The sequence below is a fragment of the Epinephelus fuscoguttatus genome, linkage group LG1, assembly GCF_011397635.1.
Source record: "Epinephelus fuscoguttatus linkage group LG1, E.fuscoguttatus.final_Chr_v1".
Classification (NCBI taxonomy): Eukaryota; Metazoa; Chordata; class Actinopteri; order Perciformes; family Serranidae; genus Epinephelus; species Epinephelus fuscoguttatus.
This window is the reverse complement of record NC_064752.1, coordinates 22,012,145-22,029,398: the sequence shown is the minus strand read 5'-3', so window position 1 is coordinate 22,029,398 and position 17,254 is coordinate 22,012,145. Positions and strand designations below refer to the sequence as shown.

The 17,254-nt window shown below is 43.3% G+C and overlaps 1 long non-coding RNA gene across 3 annotated transcripts; it reads left to right on the top strand.

Moving 5' to 3' along the window:
- Nucleotide 1: 1 nt before the first annotated feature.
- Nucleotides 2-16,745, top strand: LOC125889926 (uncharacterized). 3 transcript variants are annotated; one of them, XR_007449492.1, is made up of 3 exons: nt 2-425; nt 6,586-7,203; nt 8,128-8,368. It is a non-coding gene; the product is annotated as an uncharacterized LOC125889926 (long non-coding RNA). The 3 variants fall into 3 exon arrangements; XR_007449491.1 differs by lacking the exons at nt 2-425; nt 8,128-8,368 and adding exons at nt 2,764-2,884; nt 16,446-16,745; XR_007449490.1 differs by lacking the exon at nt 2-425 and adding an exon at nt 2,764-2,884.
- Nucleotides 16,746-17,254: the final 509 nt, after the last annotated feature.

Genomic DNA, 17,254 nt, shown 5'->3' with positions numbered 1-17,254 from the left:
AGATGTGGAATGTTGCTCTGTTGATGAGGACATTATTGTTGTAGATGTTTCATGGGTAGTCAATGGGAGTTGAGTTGTGCTGGTAGTATTTGGTGTTGTTTGACTTTTGTGTTCAGGTGCTGTTTGAGTGAAATGACTAGTTACTGGAGACAATATAGATGGGGAACTGGGTGAGACCTCTGTACTTGTGGTGGGATTGATTGCTGTTGTGGGATGACTAGTCTTGGTAGTTCCTGTTTCTCCTTTTGTGGTTTGGGTTGAGGCTGAGGAATGTGATTCAGTTGTTGCTGTGGATGTTACTGTCGTAGGAGATGTGGAATGTTGCTCTGTTGATGAGGACATCATTGTTGTAGATGTTTCATGGGTAGTCAGTGGGAGTTGAGTTGTGCTGGTAGTATTTAGTGTTGTTTGACTTTTGTGTTCAGGTGCTGTTTGAGTGAAATGACTAGTTACTGGAGACAATATAGATGGGGAACTGGGTGAGACCTCTGTACTTGTGGTGGGATTGATTGCTGTTGTGGGATGACTAGTCTTGGTAGTTCCTGTTTCTCCTTTTGTGGTTTGGGTTGAGGCTGAGGAATGTGATTCACTTGTTGCTGTGGATGTTACTGTGTAGGAGATGTGGAATGTTGCTCTGTTGATGAGGACATTATTGTTGTAGATGTTTCATGGGTAGTCAGTGGGAGTTGAGTTGTGCTGGTAGTATTTGGTGTTGTTTGACTTTTGTGTTCAGGTGCTGTTTGAGTGAAATGACTAGTTACTGGAGACAATATAGATGGGGAACTGGGTGAGACCTCTGTACTTGTGGTGGGATTGATTGCTGTTGTGGGATGACTAGTCTTGGTAGTTCCTGTTTCTCCTTTTGTGGTTTGGGTTGAGGCTGAGGAATGTGATTCAGTTGTTGCTGTGGATGTTATTGTCGTAGGAGATGTGGAATGTTGCTCTGTTGATGAGGACATCATTGTTGTAGATGTTTCATGGGTAGTCAGTGGGAGTTGAGTTGTGCTGGTAGTATTTGGTGTTGTTTGACTTTTGTGTTCAGGTGCTGTTTGAGTGAAATGACTAGTTACTGGAGACAATATAGATGGGGAACTGGGTGAGACCTCTGTACTTGTGGTGGGATTGATTGCTGTTGTGGGATGACTAGTCTTGGTAGTTCCTGTTTCTCTTTTTGTGGTTTGGGTTGAGGCTGAGGAATGTGATTCACTTGTTGCTGTGGATGTTATTGTCGTAGGAGATGTGGAATGTTGCTCTGTTGATGAGGACATTATTGTTGTAGATGTTTCATGGGTAGTCAGTGGGAGTTGAGTTGTGCTGGTAGTATTTAGTGTTGTTTGACTTTTGTGTTCAGGTGCTGTTTGAGTGAAATGAGTAGTTACTGGAGACAATATAGATGGGGAACTGGGTGAGACCTCTGTACTTGTGGTGGGATTGATTGCTGTTGTGGGATGACTAGTCTTGGTAGTTCCTGTTTCTCCTTTTGTGGTTTGGGTTGAGGCTGAGGAATGTGATTCAGTTGTTGCTGTGGATGTTATTGTCGTAGGAGATGTGGAATGTTGCTCTGTTGATGAGGACATTATTGTTGTAGATGTTTCATGGGTAGTCACTGGGAGATGTGCTGGTAGTATTTGGTGTTGTTTGACTTTTGTGTTCAGGTGCTGTTTGAGTGAAATGAGTAGTTACTGGAGACAATATAGATGGGGAACTGGGTGAGACCTCTGTACTTGTGGTGGGATTGATTGCTGTTGTGGGATGACTAGTCTTGGTAGTTCCTGTTTCTCCTTTTGTGGTTTGGGTTGAGGCTGAGGAATGTGATTCACTTGTTGCTGTGGATGTTATTGTCGTAGGAGATGTGGAATGTGTCTCTGTTGATGAGGACATCATTGTTGTAGATGTTTCATGGGTAGTCAATGGGAGTTGAGTTGTGCTGGTAGTATTTGGTGTTGTTTGACTTTTGTGTTCAGGTGCTGTTTGAGTGAAATGACTAGTTACTGGAGACAATATAGATGGGGAACTGGGTGAGACCTCTGTACTTGTGGTGGGATTGATTGCTGTTGTGGGATGACTAGTCTTGGTAGTTCCTGTTTCTCCTTTTGTGGTTTGGGTTGAGGCTGAGGAATGTGATTCAGTTATTGCTGTTGATGTTATTGTCGTAGGAGATGTGGAATGTTGCTCTGTTGATGAGGACATTATTGTTGTAGATGTTTCATGGGTAGTCAGTGGGAGTTGAGTTGTGCTGGTTGTATTTGGTGTTGTTTGACTTTTTGTTCAGGTGCTGTTTGAGTGAAATGAGTAGTTACTGGAGACAATATAGATGGGGAACTGGGTGAGACCTCTGTACTTGTGGTGGGATTGATTGCTGTTGTGGGATGACTAGTCTTGGTAGTTCCTGTTTCTCCTTTTGTGGTTTGGGTTGAGGCTGAGGAATGTGATTCACTTGTTGCTGTGGATGTTATTGTCGTAGGAGATGTGGAATGTTGCTCTGTTGATGAGGACATTGTTGTAGATGTTTCATGGGTAGTCAGTGGGAGTTGAGTTGTGCTGGTAGTATTTGGTGTTGTTTGACTTTTGTGTTCAGGTGCTGTTTGAGTGAAATGAGTAGTTACTGGAGACAATATAGATGGGGAACTGGGTGAGACCTCTGTACTTGTGGTGGGATTGATTGCTGTTGTGGGATGACTAGTCTTGGTAGTTCCTGTTTCTCCTTTTGTGGTTTGGGTTGAGGCTGAGGAATGTGATTCACTTGTTGCTGTTGATGTTATTGTCGTAGGAGATGTGGAATGTTGCTCTGTTGATGACATTATTGTTGTAGATGTTTCATGGGTAGTCAATGGGAGTTGAGTTGTGCTGGTAGTATTTGGTGTTGTTTGACTTTTGTGTTCAGGTGCTGTTTGAGTGAAATGACTAGTTACTGGAGACAATATAGATGGGGAACTGGGTGAGACCTCTGTACTTGTGGTGGGATTGATTGCTGTTGTGGGATGACTAGTCTTGGTAGTTCCTGTTTCTCCTTTTGTGGTTTGGGTTGAGGCTGAGGAATGTGATTCACTTGTTGCTGTGGATGTTATTGTAGGAGATGTGGAATGTTGCTCTGTTGATGAGGACATTATTGTTGTAGATGTTTCATGGGTAGTCAATGGGAGCTGAGTTGTGCTGGTAGTATTTAGTGTTGTTTGACTTTTGTGTTCAGGTGCTGTTTGAGTGAAATGAGTAGTTACTGGAGACAATATAGATGGGGAACTGGGTGAGACCTCTGTACTTGTGGTGGGATTGATTGCTGTTGTGGGATGACTAGTCTTGGTAGTTCCTGTTTCTCCTTTTGTGGTTTGGGTTGAGGCTGAGGAATGTGATTCAGTTGTTGCTGTGGATGTTATTGTCGTAGAAGATGTGGAATGTTGCTCTGTTGATGAGGACATCATTATTGTAGATGTTTCATGGGTAGTCAGTGGGAGTTGAGTTGTGCTGGTAGTATTTGGTGTTGTTTGACTTTTGTGTTCAGGTGCTGTTTGAGTGAAATGAGTAGTTACTGGAGACAATATAGATGGGGAACTGGGTGAGACCTCTGTACTTGTGGTGGGATTGATTGCTGTTGTGGGATGACTAGTCTTGGTAGTTCCTGTTTCTCCTTTTGTGGTTTGGGTTGAGGCTGAGGAATGTGATTCACTTGTTGCTGTGGATGTTATTGTCGTAGGAGATGTGGAATGTTGCTCTGTTGATGAGGACATTATTGTTGTAGATGTTTCATGGGTAGTCAATGGGAGCTGAGTTGTGCTGGTAGTATTTAGTGTTGTTTGACTTTTGTGTTCAGGTGCTGTTTGAGTGAAATGAGTAGTTACTGGAGACAATATAGATGGGGAACTGGGTGAGACCTCTGTACTTGTGGTGGGATTGATTGCTGTTGTGGGATGACTAGTCTTGGTAGTTCCTGTTTCTCCTTTTGTGGTTTGGGTTGAGGCTGAGGAATGTGATTCAGTTGTTGCTGTGGATGTTACTGTCGCAGAAGATGTGGAATGTTGCTCTGTTGATGAGGACATTATTGTTGTAGATGTTTCATGGGTAGTCAGTGGGAGTTGAGTTGTGCTGGTAGTATTTGGTGTTGTTTGACTTTTGTGTTCAGGTGCTGTTTGAGTGAAATGAGTAGTTACTGGAGACAATATAGATGGGGAACTGGGTGAGACCTCTGTACTTGTGGTGGGATTGATTGCTGTTGTGGGATGACTAGTCTTGGTAGTTCCTGTTTCTCCTTTTGTGGTTTGGGTTGAGGCTGAGGAATGTGATTCAGTTGTTGCTGTGGATGTTATTGTCGTAGGAGATGTGGAATGTTGCTCTGTTGATGAGGACATCATTGTTGTAGATGTTTCATGGGTAGTCAGTGGGAGTTGAGTTGTGCTGGTAGTATTTGGTGTTGTTTGACTTTTGTGTTCAGGTGCTGTTTGAGTGAAATGAGTAGTTACTGGAGACAATATAGATGGGGAACTGGGTGAGACCTCTGTACTTGTGGTGGGATTGATTGCTGTTGTGGGATGACTAGTCTTGGTAGTTCCTGTTTCTCCTTTTGTGGTTTGGGTTGAGGCTGAGGAATGTGATTCAGTTGTTGCTGTGGATGTTATTGTCGTAGGAGATGTGGAATGTTGCTCTGTTGATGAGGACATTATTGTTGTAGATGTTTCATGGGTAGTCAGTGGGAGTTGAGTTGTGCTGGTAGTATTTGGTGTTGTTTGACTTTTGTGTTCAGGTGCTGTTTGAGTGAAATGAGTAGTTACTGGAGACAATATAGATGGGGAACTGGGTGAGACCTCTGTACTTGTGGTGGGATTGATTGCTGTTGTGGGATGACTAGTCTTGGTAGTTCCTGTTTCTCCTTTTGTGGTTTGGGTTGAGGCTGAGGAATGTGATTCAGTTGTTGCTGTGGATGTTATTGTCGTAGGAGATGTGGAATGTTGCTCTGTTGATGAGGACATCATTGTTGTAGATGTTTCATGGGTAGTCAGTGGGAGTTGAGTTGTGCTGGTAGTATTTGGTGTTGTTTGACTTTTGTGTTCAGGTGCTGTTTGAGTGAAATGAGTAGTTACTGGAGACAATATAGATGGGGAACTGGGTGAGACCTCTGTACTTGTGGTGGGATTGATTGCTGTTGTGGGATGACTAGTCTTGGTAGTTCCTGTTTCTCCTTTTGTGGTTTGGGTTGAGGCTGAGGAATGTGATTCAGTTGTTGCTGTGGATGTTATTGTCGTAGAAGATGTGGAATGTTGCTCTGTTGATGAGGACATTATTGTTGTAGATGTTTCATGGGTAGTCAGTGGGAGTTGAGTTGTGCTGGTAGTATTTGGTGTTGTTTGACTTTTGTGTTCAGGTGCTGTTTGAGTGAAATGAGTAGTTACTGGAGACAATATAGATGGGGAACTGGGTGAGACCTCTGTACTTGTGGTGGGATTGATTGCTGTTGTGGGATGACTAGTCTTGGTAGTTCCTGTTTCTCCTTTTGTGGTTTGGGTTGAGGCTGAGGAATGTGATTCACTTGTTGCTGTGGATGTTATTGTCGTAGGAGATGTGGAATGTTGCTCTGTTGATGAGGACATCATTGTTGTAGATGTTTCATGGGTAGTCAGTGGGAGTTGAGTTGTGCTGGTTGTATTTAGTGTTGTTTGACTTTTGTGTTCAGGTGCTGTTTGAGTGAAATGAGTAGTTACTGGAGACAATATAGATGGGGAACTGGGTGAGACCTCTGTACTTGTGGTGGGATTGATTGCTGTTGTGGGATGACTAGTCTTGGTAGTTCCTGGTTCTAGTGAAATTGTTTCGGTTGAGGCTGAGGAATGTGATTCACTTGTTGCTGTGGATGTTATTGTCGTAGGAGATGTGGAATGTTGCTCTGTTGATGAGGACATTGTTGTAGATGTTTCATGGGTAGTCAGTGGGAGTTGAGTTGTGCTGGTAGTATTTGGTGTTGTTTGACTTTTGTGTTCAGGTGCTGTTTGAGTGAAATGAGTAGTTACTGGAGACAATATAGATGGGGAACTGGGTGAGACCTCTGTACTTGTGGTGGGATTGATTGCTGTTGTGGGATGACTAGTCTTGGTAGTTCCTGTTTCTCCTTTTGTGGTTTGGGTTGAGGCTGAGGAATGTGATTCAGTTGTTGCTGTGGATGTTATTGTCGTAGGAGATGTGGAATGTTGCTCTGTTGATGAGGACATTATTGTTGTAGATGTTTCATGGGTAGTCAGTGGGAGTTGAGTTGTGCTGGTAGTATTTGGTGTTGTTTGACTTTTGTGTTCAGGTGCTGTTTGAGTGAAATGACTAGTTACTGGAGACAATATAGATGGGAACTGGGTGAGACCTCTGTACTTGTGGTGGGATTGATTGCTGTTGTGGGATGACTAGTCTTGGTAGTTCCTGTTTCTCCTTTTGTGGTTTGGGTTGAGGCTGAGGAATGTGATTCACTTGTTGCTGTGGATGTTAATGTCTTAGGAGATGTGGAATGTTGCTCTGTTGATGAGGACATTATTGTTGTAGATGTTTCATGGGTAGTCAATGGGAGCTGAGTTGTGCTGGTAGTATTTAGTGTTGTTTGACTTTTGTGTTCAGGTGCTGTTTGAGTGAAATGAGTAGTTACTGGAGACAATATAGATGGGGAACTGGGTGAGACCTCTGTACTTGTGGTGGGATTGATTGCTGTTGTGGGATGACTAGTCTTGGTAGTTCCTGTTTCTCCTTTTGTGGTTTGGGTTGAGGCTGAGGAATGTGATTCACTTGTTGCTGTGGATGTTATTGTCGTAGGAGATGTGGAATGTTGCTCTGTTGATGAGGACATCATTGTTGTAGATGTTTCATGGGTAGTCAATGGGAGTTGAGTTGTGCTGGTAGTATTTAGTGTTGTTTGACTTTTGTGTTCAGGTGCTGTTTGAGTGAAATGAGTAGTTACTGGAGACAATATAGATGGGGAACTGGGTGAGACCTCTGTACTTGTGGTGGGATTGATTGCTGTTGTGGGATGACTAGTCTTGGTAGTTCCTGTTTCTCCTTTTGTGGTTTGGGTTGAGGCTGAGGAATGTGATTCAGTTGTTGCTGTGGATGTTACTGTCGTAGAAGATGTGGAATGTTGCTCTGTTGATGAGGACATCATTGTTGTTGATGTTTCATGGGTAGTCAGTGGGAGTTGAGTTGTGCTGGTAGTATTTGGTGTTGTTTGACTTTTGTGTTCAGGTGCTGTTTGAGTGAAATGAGTAGTTACTGGAGACAATATAGATGGGGAACTGGGTGAGACCTCTGTACTTGTGGTGGGATTGATTGCTGTTGTGGGATGACTAGTCTTGGTAGTTCCTGTTTCTCCTTTTGTGGTTTGGGTTGAGGCTGAGGAATGTGATTCAGTTGTTGCTGTGGATGTTATTGTCGTAGGAGATGTGGAATGTTGCTCTGTTGATGAGGACATTATTGTTGTAGATGTTTCATGGGTAGTCAATGGGAGTTGAGTTGTGCTGGTAGTATTTGGTGTTGTTTGACTTTTGTGTTCAGGTGCTGTTTGAGTGAAATGAGTAGTTACTGGAGACAATATAGATGGGGAACTGGGTGAGACCTCTGTACTTGTGGTGGGATTGATTGCTGTTGTGGGATGACTAGTCTTGGTAGTTCCTGTTTCTCCTTTTGTGGTTTGGGTTGAGGCTGAGGAATGTGATTCAGTTGTTGCTGTGGATGTTATTGTCGTAGGAGATGTGGAATGTTGCTCTGTTGATGAGGACATTATTGTTGTAGATGTTTCATGGGTAGTCAGTGGGAGTTGAGTTGTGCTGGTAGTATTTGGTGTTGTTTGACTTTTGTGTTCAGGTGCTGTTTGAGTGACATGAGTAGTTACTGGAGACAATATAGATGGGGAACTGGGTGAGACCACTGTACTTGTGGGATTGATTGCTGTTGTGGCATGATTAGTCTTGGTAGTTCCTGTTTCTCCTTTTGTGGTTTGGGTTGAGGCTGAGGAATGTGATTCACTTGTTGCTGTGGATGTTATTGTCGTAGGAGATGTGGAATGTTGCGCTGTTGATGAGGACATCATTATTGTAGATGTTTCATGGGTAGTCAGTGGGAGTTGAGTTGTGCTGGTAGTATTTAGTGTTGTTTGACTTTTGTGTTCAGGTGCTGTTTGAGTGAAATGACTAGTTACTGGAGACAATATAGATGGGGAACTGGGTGAGACCTCTGTACTTGTGGTGGGATTGATTGCTGTTGTGGGATGACTAGTCTTGGTAGTTCCTGTTTCTCCTTTTGTGGTTTGGGTTGAGGCTGAGGAATGTGATTCAGTTGTTGCTGTTGATGTTATTGTCGTAGGAGATGTGGAATGTTGCTCTGTTGATGAGGACATCATTGTTGTAGATGTTTCATGGGTAGTCAGTGAGTTGTGCTGGTAGTATTTGGTGTTGTTTGACTTTTGTGTTCAGGTGCTGTTTGAGTGAAATGAGTAGTTACTGGAGACAATATAGATGGGGAACTGGGTGAGACCTCTGTACTTGTGGTGGGATTGATTGCTGTTGTGGGATGACTAGTCTTGGTAGTTCCTGTTTCTCCTTTTGTGGTTTGGGTTGAGGCTGAGGAATGTGATTCACTTGTTGCTGTGGATGTTATTGTCGTAGGAGATGTGGAATGTTGCTCTGTTGATGAGGACATTATTGTTGTAGATGTTTCATGGGTAGTCAGTGGGAGTTGAGTTGTGCTGGTAGTATTTGGTGTTGTTTGACTTTTGTGTTCAGGTGCTGTTTGAGTGAAATGAGTAGTTACTGGAGACAATATAGATGGGGAACTGGGTGAGACCTCTGTACTTGTGGTGGGATTGATTGCTGTTGTGGGATGACTAGTCTTGGTAGTTCCTGTTTCTCCTTTTGTGGTTTGGGTTGAGGCTGAGGAATGTGATTCAGTTGTTGCTGTGGATGTTATTGTCGTAGGAGATGTGGAATGTTGCTCTGTTGATGAGGACATTATTGTTGTAGATGTTTCATGGGTAGTCAGTGGGAGTTGAGTTGTGCTGGTAGTATTTGGTGTTGTTTGACTTTTGTGTTCAGGTGCTGTTTGAGTGAAATGAGTAGTTACTGGAGACAATATAGATGGGGAACTGGGTGAGACCTCTGTACTTGTGGTGGGATTGATTGCTGTTGTGGGATGACTAGTCTTGGTAGTTCCTGTTTCTCCTTTTGTGGTTTGGGTTGAGGCTGAGGAATGTGATTCAGTTGTTGCTGTGGATGTTATTGTCGTAGGAGATGTGGAATGTTGCTCTGTTGATGAGGACATTATTGTTGTAGATGTTTCATGGGTAGTCAGTGGGAGTTGAGTTGTGCTGGTAGTATTTGGTGTTGTTTGACTTTTGTGTTCAGGTGCTGTTTGAGTGAAATGAGTAGTTACTGGAGACAATATAGATGGGGAACTGGGTGAGACCTCTGTACTTGTGGTGGGATTGATTGCTGTTGTGGGATGACTAGTCTTGGTAGTTCCTGTTTCTCCTTTTGTGGTTTGGGTTGAGGCTGAGGAATGTGATTCAGTTGTTGCTGTGGATGTTATTGTCGTAGGAGATGTGGAATGTTGCTCTGTTGATGAGGACATTATTGTTGTAGATGTTTCATGGGTAGTCAGTGGGAGTTGAGTTGTGCTGGTAGTATTTGGTGTTGTTTGACTTTTGTGTTCAGGTGCTGTTTGAGTGAAATGAGTAGTTACTGGAGACAATATAGATGGGGAACTAGGTGAGACCTCTGTACTTGTGGTGGGATTGATTGCTGTTGTGGGATGACTAGTCTTGGTAGTTCCTGTTTCTCCTTTTGTGGTTTGGGTTGAGGCTGAGGAATGAGATACACAGCGCGACGTGGATGTTATTGTCGTAGGAGATGTGGAATGTTGCTCTGTTGATGAGGACATTATTGTTGTAGATGTTTCATGGGTAGTCAGTGGGAGTTGAGTTGTGCTGGTAGTATTTGGTGTTGTTTGACTTTTGTGTTCAGGTGCTGTTTGAGTGAAATGAGTAGTTACTGGAGACAATATAGATGGGGAACTGGGTGAGACCTCTGTACTTGTGGTGGGATTGATTGCTGTTGTGGGATGACTAGTCTTGGTAGTTCCTGTTTCTCCTTTTGTGGTTTGGGTTGAGGCTGAGGAATGTGATTCACTTGTTGCTGTGGATGTTATTCGTAGGAGATGTGGAATGTTGCTCTGTTGATGAGGACATTATTGTTGTAGATGTTTCATGGGTAGTCAGTGGGAGTTGAGTTGTGCTGGTAGTATTTGGTGTTGTTTGACTTTTGTGTTCAGGTGCTGTTTGAGTGAAATGAGTAGTTACTGGAGACAATATAGATGGGGAACTGGGTGAGACCTCTGTACTTGTGGTGGGATTGATTGCTGTTGTGGGATGACTAGTCTTGGTAGTTCCTGTTTCTCCTTTTGTGGTTTGGGTTGAGGCTGAGGAATGTGATTCAGTTGTTGCTGTGGATGTTATTGTCGTAGGAGATGTGGAATGTTGCTCTGTTGATGAGGACATTATTGTTGTAGATGTTTCATGGGTAGTCAGTGGGAGTTGAGTTGTGCTGGTAGTATTTGGTGTTGTTTGACTTTTGTGTTCAGGTGCTGTTTGAGTGAAATGAGTAGTTACTGGAGACAATATAGATGGGAACTGGGTGAGACCTCTGTACTTGTGGTGGGATTGATTGCTGTTGTGGGATGACTAGTCTTGGTAGTTCCTGTTTCTCCTTTTGTGGTTTGGGTTGAGGCTGAGGAATGTGATTCACTTGTTGCTGTGGATGTTATTGTCGTAGGAGATGTGGAATGTTGCTCTGTTGATGAGGACATTATTGTTGTAGATGTTTCATGGGTAGTCAGTGGGAGTTGAGTTGTGCTGGTAGTATTTGGTGTTGTTTGACTTTTTGTGTTCAGGTGCTGTTTGAGTGAAATGAGTAGTTACTGGAGACAATATAGATGGGGAACTGGGTGAGACCTCTGTACTTGTGGTGGGATTGATTGCTGTTGTGGGATGACTAGTCTTGGTAGTTCCTGTTTCTCCTTTTGTGGTTTGGGTTGAGGCTGAGGAATGTGATTCACTTGTTGCTGTGGATGTTATTGTAGGAGATGTGGAATGTTGCTCTGTTGATGAGGACATTATTGTTGTAGATGTTTCATGGGTAGTCAGTGGGAGTTGAGTTGTGCTGGTAGTATTTGGTGTTGTTTGACTTTTGTGTTCAGGTGCTGTTTGAGTGAAATGAGTAGTTACTGGAGACAATATAGATGGGGAACTGGGTGAGACCTCTGTACTTGTGGTGGGATTGATTGCTGTTGTGGGATGACTAGTCTTGGTAGTTCCTGTTTCTCCTTTTGTGGTTTGGGTTGAGGCTGAGGAATGTGATTCAGTTGTTGCTGTGGATGTTATTGTCGTAGGAGATGTGGAATGTTGCTCTGTTGATGAGGACATTATTGTAGATGTTTCATGGGTAGTCAGTGGGAGTTGAGTTGTGCTGGTAGTATTTGGTGTTGTTTGACTTTTGTGTTCAGGTGCTGTTTGAGTGAAATGAGTAGTTACTGGAGACAATATAGATGGGGAACTGGGTGAGACCTCTGTACTTGTGGTGGGATTGATTGCTGTTGTGGGATGACTAGTCTTGGTAGTTCCTGTTTCTCCTTTTGTGGTTTGGGTTGAGGCTGAGGAATGTGATTCACTTGTTGCTGTGGATGTTATTGTCGTAGGAGATGTGGAATGTTGCTCTGTTGATGAGGACATTATTGTTGTAGATGTTTCATGGGTAGTCAGTGGGAGTTGAGTTGTGCTGGTAGTATTTGGTGTTGTTTGACTTTTGTGTTCAGGTGCTGTTTGAGTGAAATGAGTAGTTACTGGAGACAATATAGATGGGGAACTGGGTGAGACCTCTGTACTTGTGGTGGGATTGATTGCTGTTGTGGGATGACTAGTCTTGGTAGTTCCTGTTTCTCCTTTTGTGGTTTGGGTTGAGGCTGAGGAATGTGATTCAGTTGTTGCTGTGGATGTTATTGTCGTAGGAGATGTGGAATGTTGCTCTGTTGATGAGGACATTGTTGTAGATGTTTCATGGGTAGTCAGTGGGAGTTGAGTTGTGCTGGTAGTATTTGGTGTTGTTTGACTTTTGTGTTCAGGTGCTGTTTGAGTGAAATGAGTAGTTACTGGAGACAATATAGATGGGGAACTGGGTGAGACCTCTGTACTTGTGGTGGGATTGATTGCTGTTGTGGGATGACTAGTCTTGGTAGTTCCTGTTTCTCCTTTTGTGGTTTGGGTTGAGGCTGAGGAATGTGATTCACTTGTTGCTGTGGATGTTATTGTCGTAGGAGATGTGGAATGTTGCTCTGTTGATGAGGACATTATTGTTGTAGATGTTTCATGGGTAGTCAATGGGAGTTGAGTTGTGCTGGTAGTATTTGGTGTTGTTTGACTTTTGTGTTCAGGTGCTGTTTGAGTGAAATGAGTAGTTACTGGAGACAATATAGATGGGGAACTGGGTGAGACCTCTGTACTTGTGGTGGGATTGATTGCTGTTGTGGGATGACTAGTCTTGGTAGTTCCTGTTTCTCCTTTTGTGGTTTGGGTTGAGGCTGAGGAATGTGATTCACTTGTTGCTGTGGATGTTATTGTCGTAGGAGATGTGGAATGTTGCTCTGTTGATGAGGACATTATTGTTGTAGATGTTTCATGGGTAGTCAGTGGGAGTTGAGTTGTGCTGGTAGTATTTGGTGTTGTTTGACTTTTGTGTTCAGGTGCTGTTTGAGTGAAATGAGTAGTTACTGGAGACAATATAGATGGGGAACTGGGTGAGACCTCTGTACTTGTGGTGGGATTGATTGCTGTTGTGGGATGACTAGTCTTGGTAGTTCCTGTTTCTCCTTTTGTGGTTTGGGTTGAGGCTGAGGAATGTGATTCAGTTGTTGCTGTGGATGTTATTCTCGGAGATGTGGAATGTTGCTCTGTTGATGAGGACATTATTGTTGTAGATGTTTCATGGGTAGTCAGTGGGAGTTGAGTTGTGCTGGTAGTATTTGGTGTTGTTTGACTTTTGTGTTCAGGTGCTGTTTGAGTGAAATGAGTAGTTACTGGAGACAATATAGATGGGGAACTGGGTGAGACCTCTGTACTTGTGGTGGGATTGATTGCTGTTGTGGGATGACTAGTCTTGGTAGTTCCTGTTTCTCCTTTTGTGGTTTGGGTTGAGGCTGAGGAATGTGATTCACTTGTTGCTGTGGATGTTATTGTCGTAGGAGATGTGGAATGTTGCTCTGTTGATGAGGACATTATTGTTGTAGATGTTTCATGGGTAGTCAGTGGGAGTTGAGTTGTGCTGGTAGTATTTGGTGTTGTTTGACTTTTGTGTTCAGGTGCTGTTTGAGTGAAATGAGTAGTTACTGGAGACAATATAGATGGGGAACTGGGTGAGACCTCTGTACTTGTGGTGGGATTGATTGCTGTTGTGGGATGACTAGTCTTGGTAGTTCCTGTTTCTCCTTTTGTGGTTTGGGTTGAGGCTGAGGAATGTGATTCACTTGTTGCTGTGGATGTTATTGTTGTAGGAGATGTGGAATGTTGCTCTGTTGATGAGGACATTATTGTTGTAGATGTTTCATGGGTAGTCAGTGGGAGTTGAGTTGTGCTGGTAGTATTTGGTGTTGTTTGACTTTTGTGTTCAGGTGCTGTTTGAGTGAAATGAGTAGTTACTGGAGACAATATAGATGGGGAACTGGGTGAGACCTCTGTACTTGTGGTGGGATTGATTGCTGTTGTGGGATGACTAGTCTTGGTAGTTCCTGTTTCTCCTTTTGTGGTTTGGGTTGAGGCTGAGGAATGTGATTCACTTGTTGCTGTGGATGTTATTGTCGTAGGAGATGTGGAATGTTGCTCTGTTGATGAGGACATTATTGTTGTAGATGTTTCATGGGTAGTCAATGGGAGTTGAGTTGTGCTGGTAGTATTTGGTGTTGTTTGACTTTTGTGTTCAGGTGCTGTTTGAGTGAAATGAGTAGTTACTGGAGACAATATAGATGGGGAACTGGGTGAGACCTCTGTACTTGTGGTGGGATTGATTGCTGTTGTGGGATGACTAGTCTTGGTAGTTCCTGTTTCTCCTTTTGTGGTTTGGGTTGAGGCTGAGGAATGTGATTCAGTTGTTGCTGTGGATGTTATTGTCGTAGGAGATGTGGAATGTTGCTCTGTTGATGAGGACATTATTGTTGTAGATGTTTCATGGGTAGTCAGTGGGAGTTGAGTTGTGCTGGTAGTATTTGGTGTTGTTTGACTTTTGTGTTCAGGTGCTGTTTGAGTGAAATGAGTAGTTACTGGAGACAATATAGATGGGGAACTGGGTGAGACCTCTGTACTTGTGGTGGGATTGATTGCTGTTGTGGGATGACTAGTCTTGGTAGTTCCTGTTTCTCCTTTTGTGGTTTGGGTTGAGGCTGAGGAATGTGATTCAGTTGTTGCTGTGGATGTTATTGTAGGAGATGTGGAATGTTGCTCTGTTGATGAGGACATTATTGTTGTAGATGTTTCATGGGTAGTCAGTGGGAGTTGAGTTGTGCTGGTAGTATTTGGTGTTGTTTGACTTTTGTGTTCAGGTGCTGTTTGAGTGAAATGAGTAGTTACTGGAGACAATATAGATGGGGAACTGGGTGAGACCTCTGTACTTGTGGTGGGATTGATTGCTGTTGTGGGATGACTAGTCTTGGTAGTTCCTGTTTCTCCTTTTGTGGTTTGGGTTGAGGCTGAGGAATGTGATTCACTTGTTGCTGTGGATGTTATTGTCGTAGGAGATGTGGAATGTTGCTCTGTTGATGAGGACATTATTGTTGTAGATGTTTCATGGGTAGTCAGTGGGAGTTGAGTTGTGCTGGTAGTATTTGGTGTTGTTTGACTTTTGTGTTCAGGTGCTGTTTGAGTGAAATGAGTAGTTACTGGAGACAATATAGATGGGGAACTGGGTGAGACCTCTGTACTTGTGGTGGGATTGATTGCTGTTGTGGGATGACTAGTCTTGGTAGTTCCTGTTTCTCCTTTTGTGGTTTGGGTTGAGGCTGAGGAATGTGATTCAGTTGTTGCTGTGGATGTTATTGTCGTAGGAGATGTGGAATGTTGCTCTGTTGATGAGGACATTATTGTTGTAGATGTTTCATGGGTAGTCAATGGGAGCTGAGTTGTGCTGGTAGTATTTAGTGTTGTTTGACTTTTGTGTTCAGGTGCTGTTTGAGTGAAATGAGTAGTTACTGGAGACAATATAGATGGGGAACTGGGTGAGACCTCTGTACTTGTGGTGGGATTGATTGCTGTTGTGGGATGACTAGTCTTGGTAGTTCCTGTTTCTCCTTTTGTGGTTTGGGTTGAGGCTGAGGAATGTGATTCACTTGTTGCTGCTGATGTTATTGTCGTAGGAGATGTGGAATGTTGCTCTGTTGATGAGGACATTATTGTTGTAGATGTTTCATGGGTAGTCAGTGGGAGTTGAGTTGTGCTGGTAGTATTTGGTGTTGTTTGACTTTTGTGTTCAGGTGCTGTTTGAGTGAAATGAGTAGTTACTGGAGACAATATAGATGGGGAACTGGGTGAGACCTCTGTACTTGTGGTGGGATTGATTGCTGTTGTGGGATGACTAGTCTTGGTAGTTCCTGTTTCTCCTTTGTGGTTTGGGTTGAGGCTGAGGAATGTGATTCAGTTGTTGCTGTGGATGTTATTGTCGTAGGAGATGTGGAATGTTGCTCTGTTGATGAGGACATTATTGTTGTAGATGTTTCATGGGTAGTCAGTGGGAGTTGAGTTGTGCTGGTAGTATTTGGTGTTGTTTGACTTTTGTGTTCAGGTGCTGTTTGAGTGAAATGAGTAGTTACTGGAGACAATATAGATGGGGAACTGGGTGAGACCTCTGTACTTGTGGTGGGATTGATTGCTGTTGTGGGATGACTAGTCTTGGTAGTTCCTGTTTCTCCTTTTGTGGTTTGGGTTGAGGCTGAGGAATGTGATTCAGTTGTTGCTGTGGATGTTATTGTCGTAGGAGATGTGGAATGTTGCTCTGTTGATGAGGACATTATTGTTGTAGATGTTTCATGGGTAGTCAGTGGGAGTTGAGTTGTGCTGGTAGTATTTGGTGTTGTTTGACTTTTGTGTTCAGGTGCTGTTTGAGTGAAATGAGTAGTTACTGGAGACAATATAGATGGGGAACTGGGTGAGACCTCTGTACTTGTGGTGGGATTGATTGCTGTTGTGGGATGACTAGTCTTGGTAGTTCCTGTTTCTCCTTTTGTGGTTTGGGTTGAGGCTGAGGAATGTGATTCAGTTGTTGCTGTGGATGTTATTGTCGTAGGAGATGTGGAATGTTGCTCTGTTGATGAGGACATTATTGTTGTAGATGTTTCATGGGTAGTCAGTGGGAGTTGAGTTGTGCTGGTAGTATTTAGTGTTGTTTGACTTTTGTGTTCAGGTGCTGTTTGAGTGAAATGACTAGTTACTGGAGACAATATAGATGGGGAACTGGGTGAGACCTCTGTACTTGTGGTGGGATTGATTGCTGTTGTGGGATGACTAGTCTTGGTAGTTCCTGTTTCTCCTTTTGTGGTTTGGGTTGAGGCTGAGGAATGTGATTCAGTTGTTGCTGTGGATGTTATTGTCGTAGGAGATGTGGAATGTTGCTCTGTTGATGAGGACATTATTGTTGTAGATGTTTCATGGGTAGTCAGTGGGAGTTGAGTTGTGCTGGTAGTATTTGGTGTTGTTTGACTTTTGTGTTCAGGTGCTGTTTGAGTGAAATGAGTAGTTACTGGAGACAATATAGATGGGGAACTGGGTGAGACCTCTGTACTTGTGGTGGGATTGATTGCTGTTGTGGGATGACTAGTCTTGGTAGTTCCTGTTTCTCCTTTTGTGGTTTGGGTTGAGGCTGAGGAATGTGATTCACAGCGCTGTGGATGTTATTGTCGTAGGAGATGTGGAATGTTGCTCTGTTGATGAGGACATTATTGTTGTAGATGTTTCATGGGTAGTCAGTGGGAGTTGAGTTGTGCTGGTAGTATTTGGTGTTGTTTGACTTTTGTGTTCAGGTGCTGTTTGAGTGAAATGAGTAGTTACTGGAGACAATATAGATGGGGAACTGGGTGAGACCTCTGTACTTGTGGTGGGATTGATTGCTGTTGTGGGATGACTAGTCTTGGTAGTTCCTGTTTCTCCTTTTGTGGTTTGGGTTGAGGCTGAGGAATGTGATTCACTTGTTGCTGTGGATGTTATTGTCGTAGG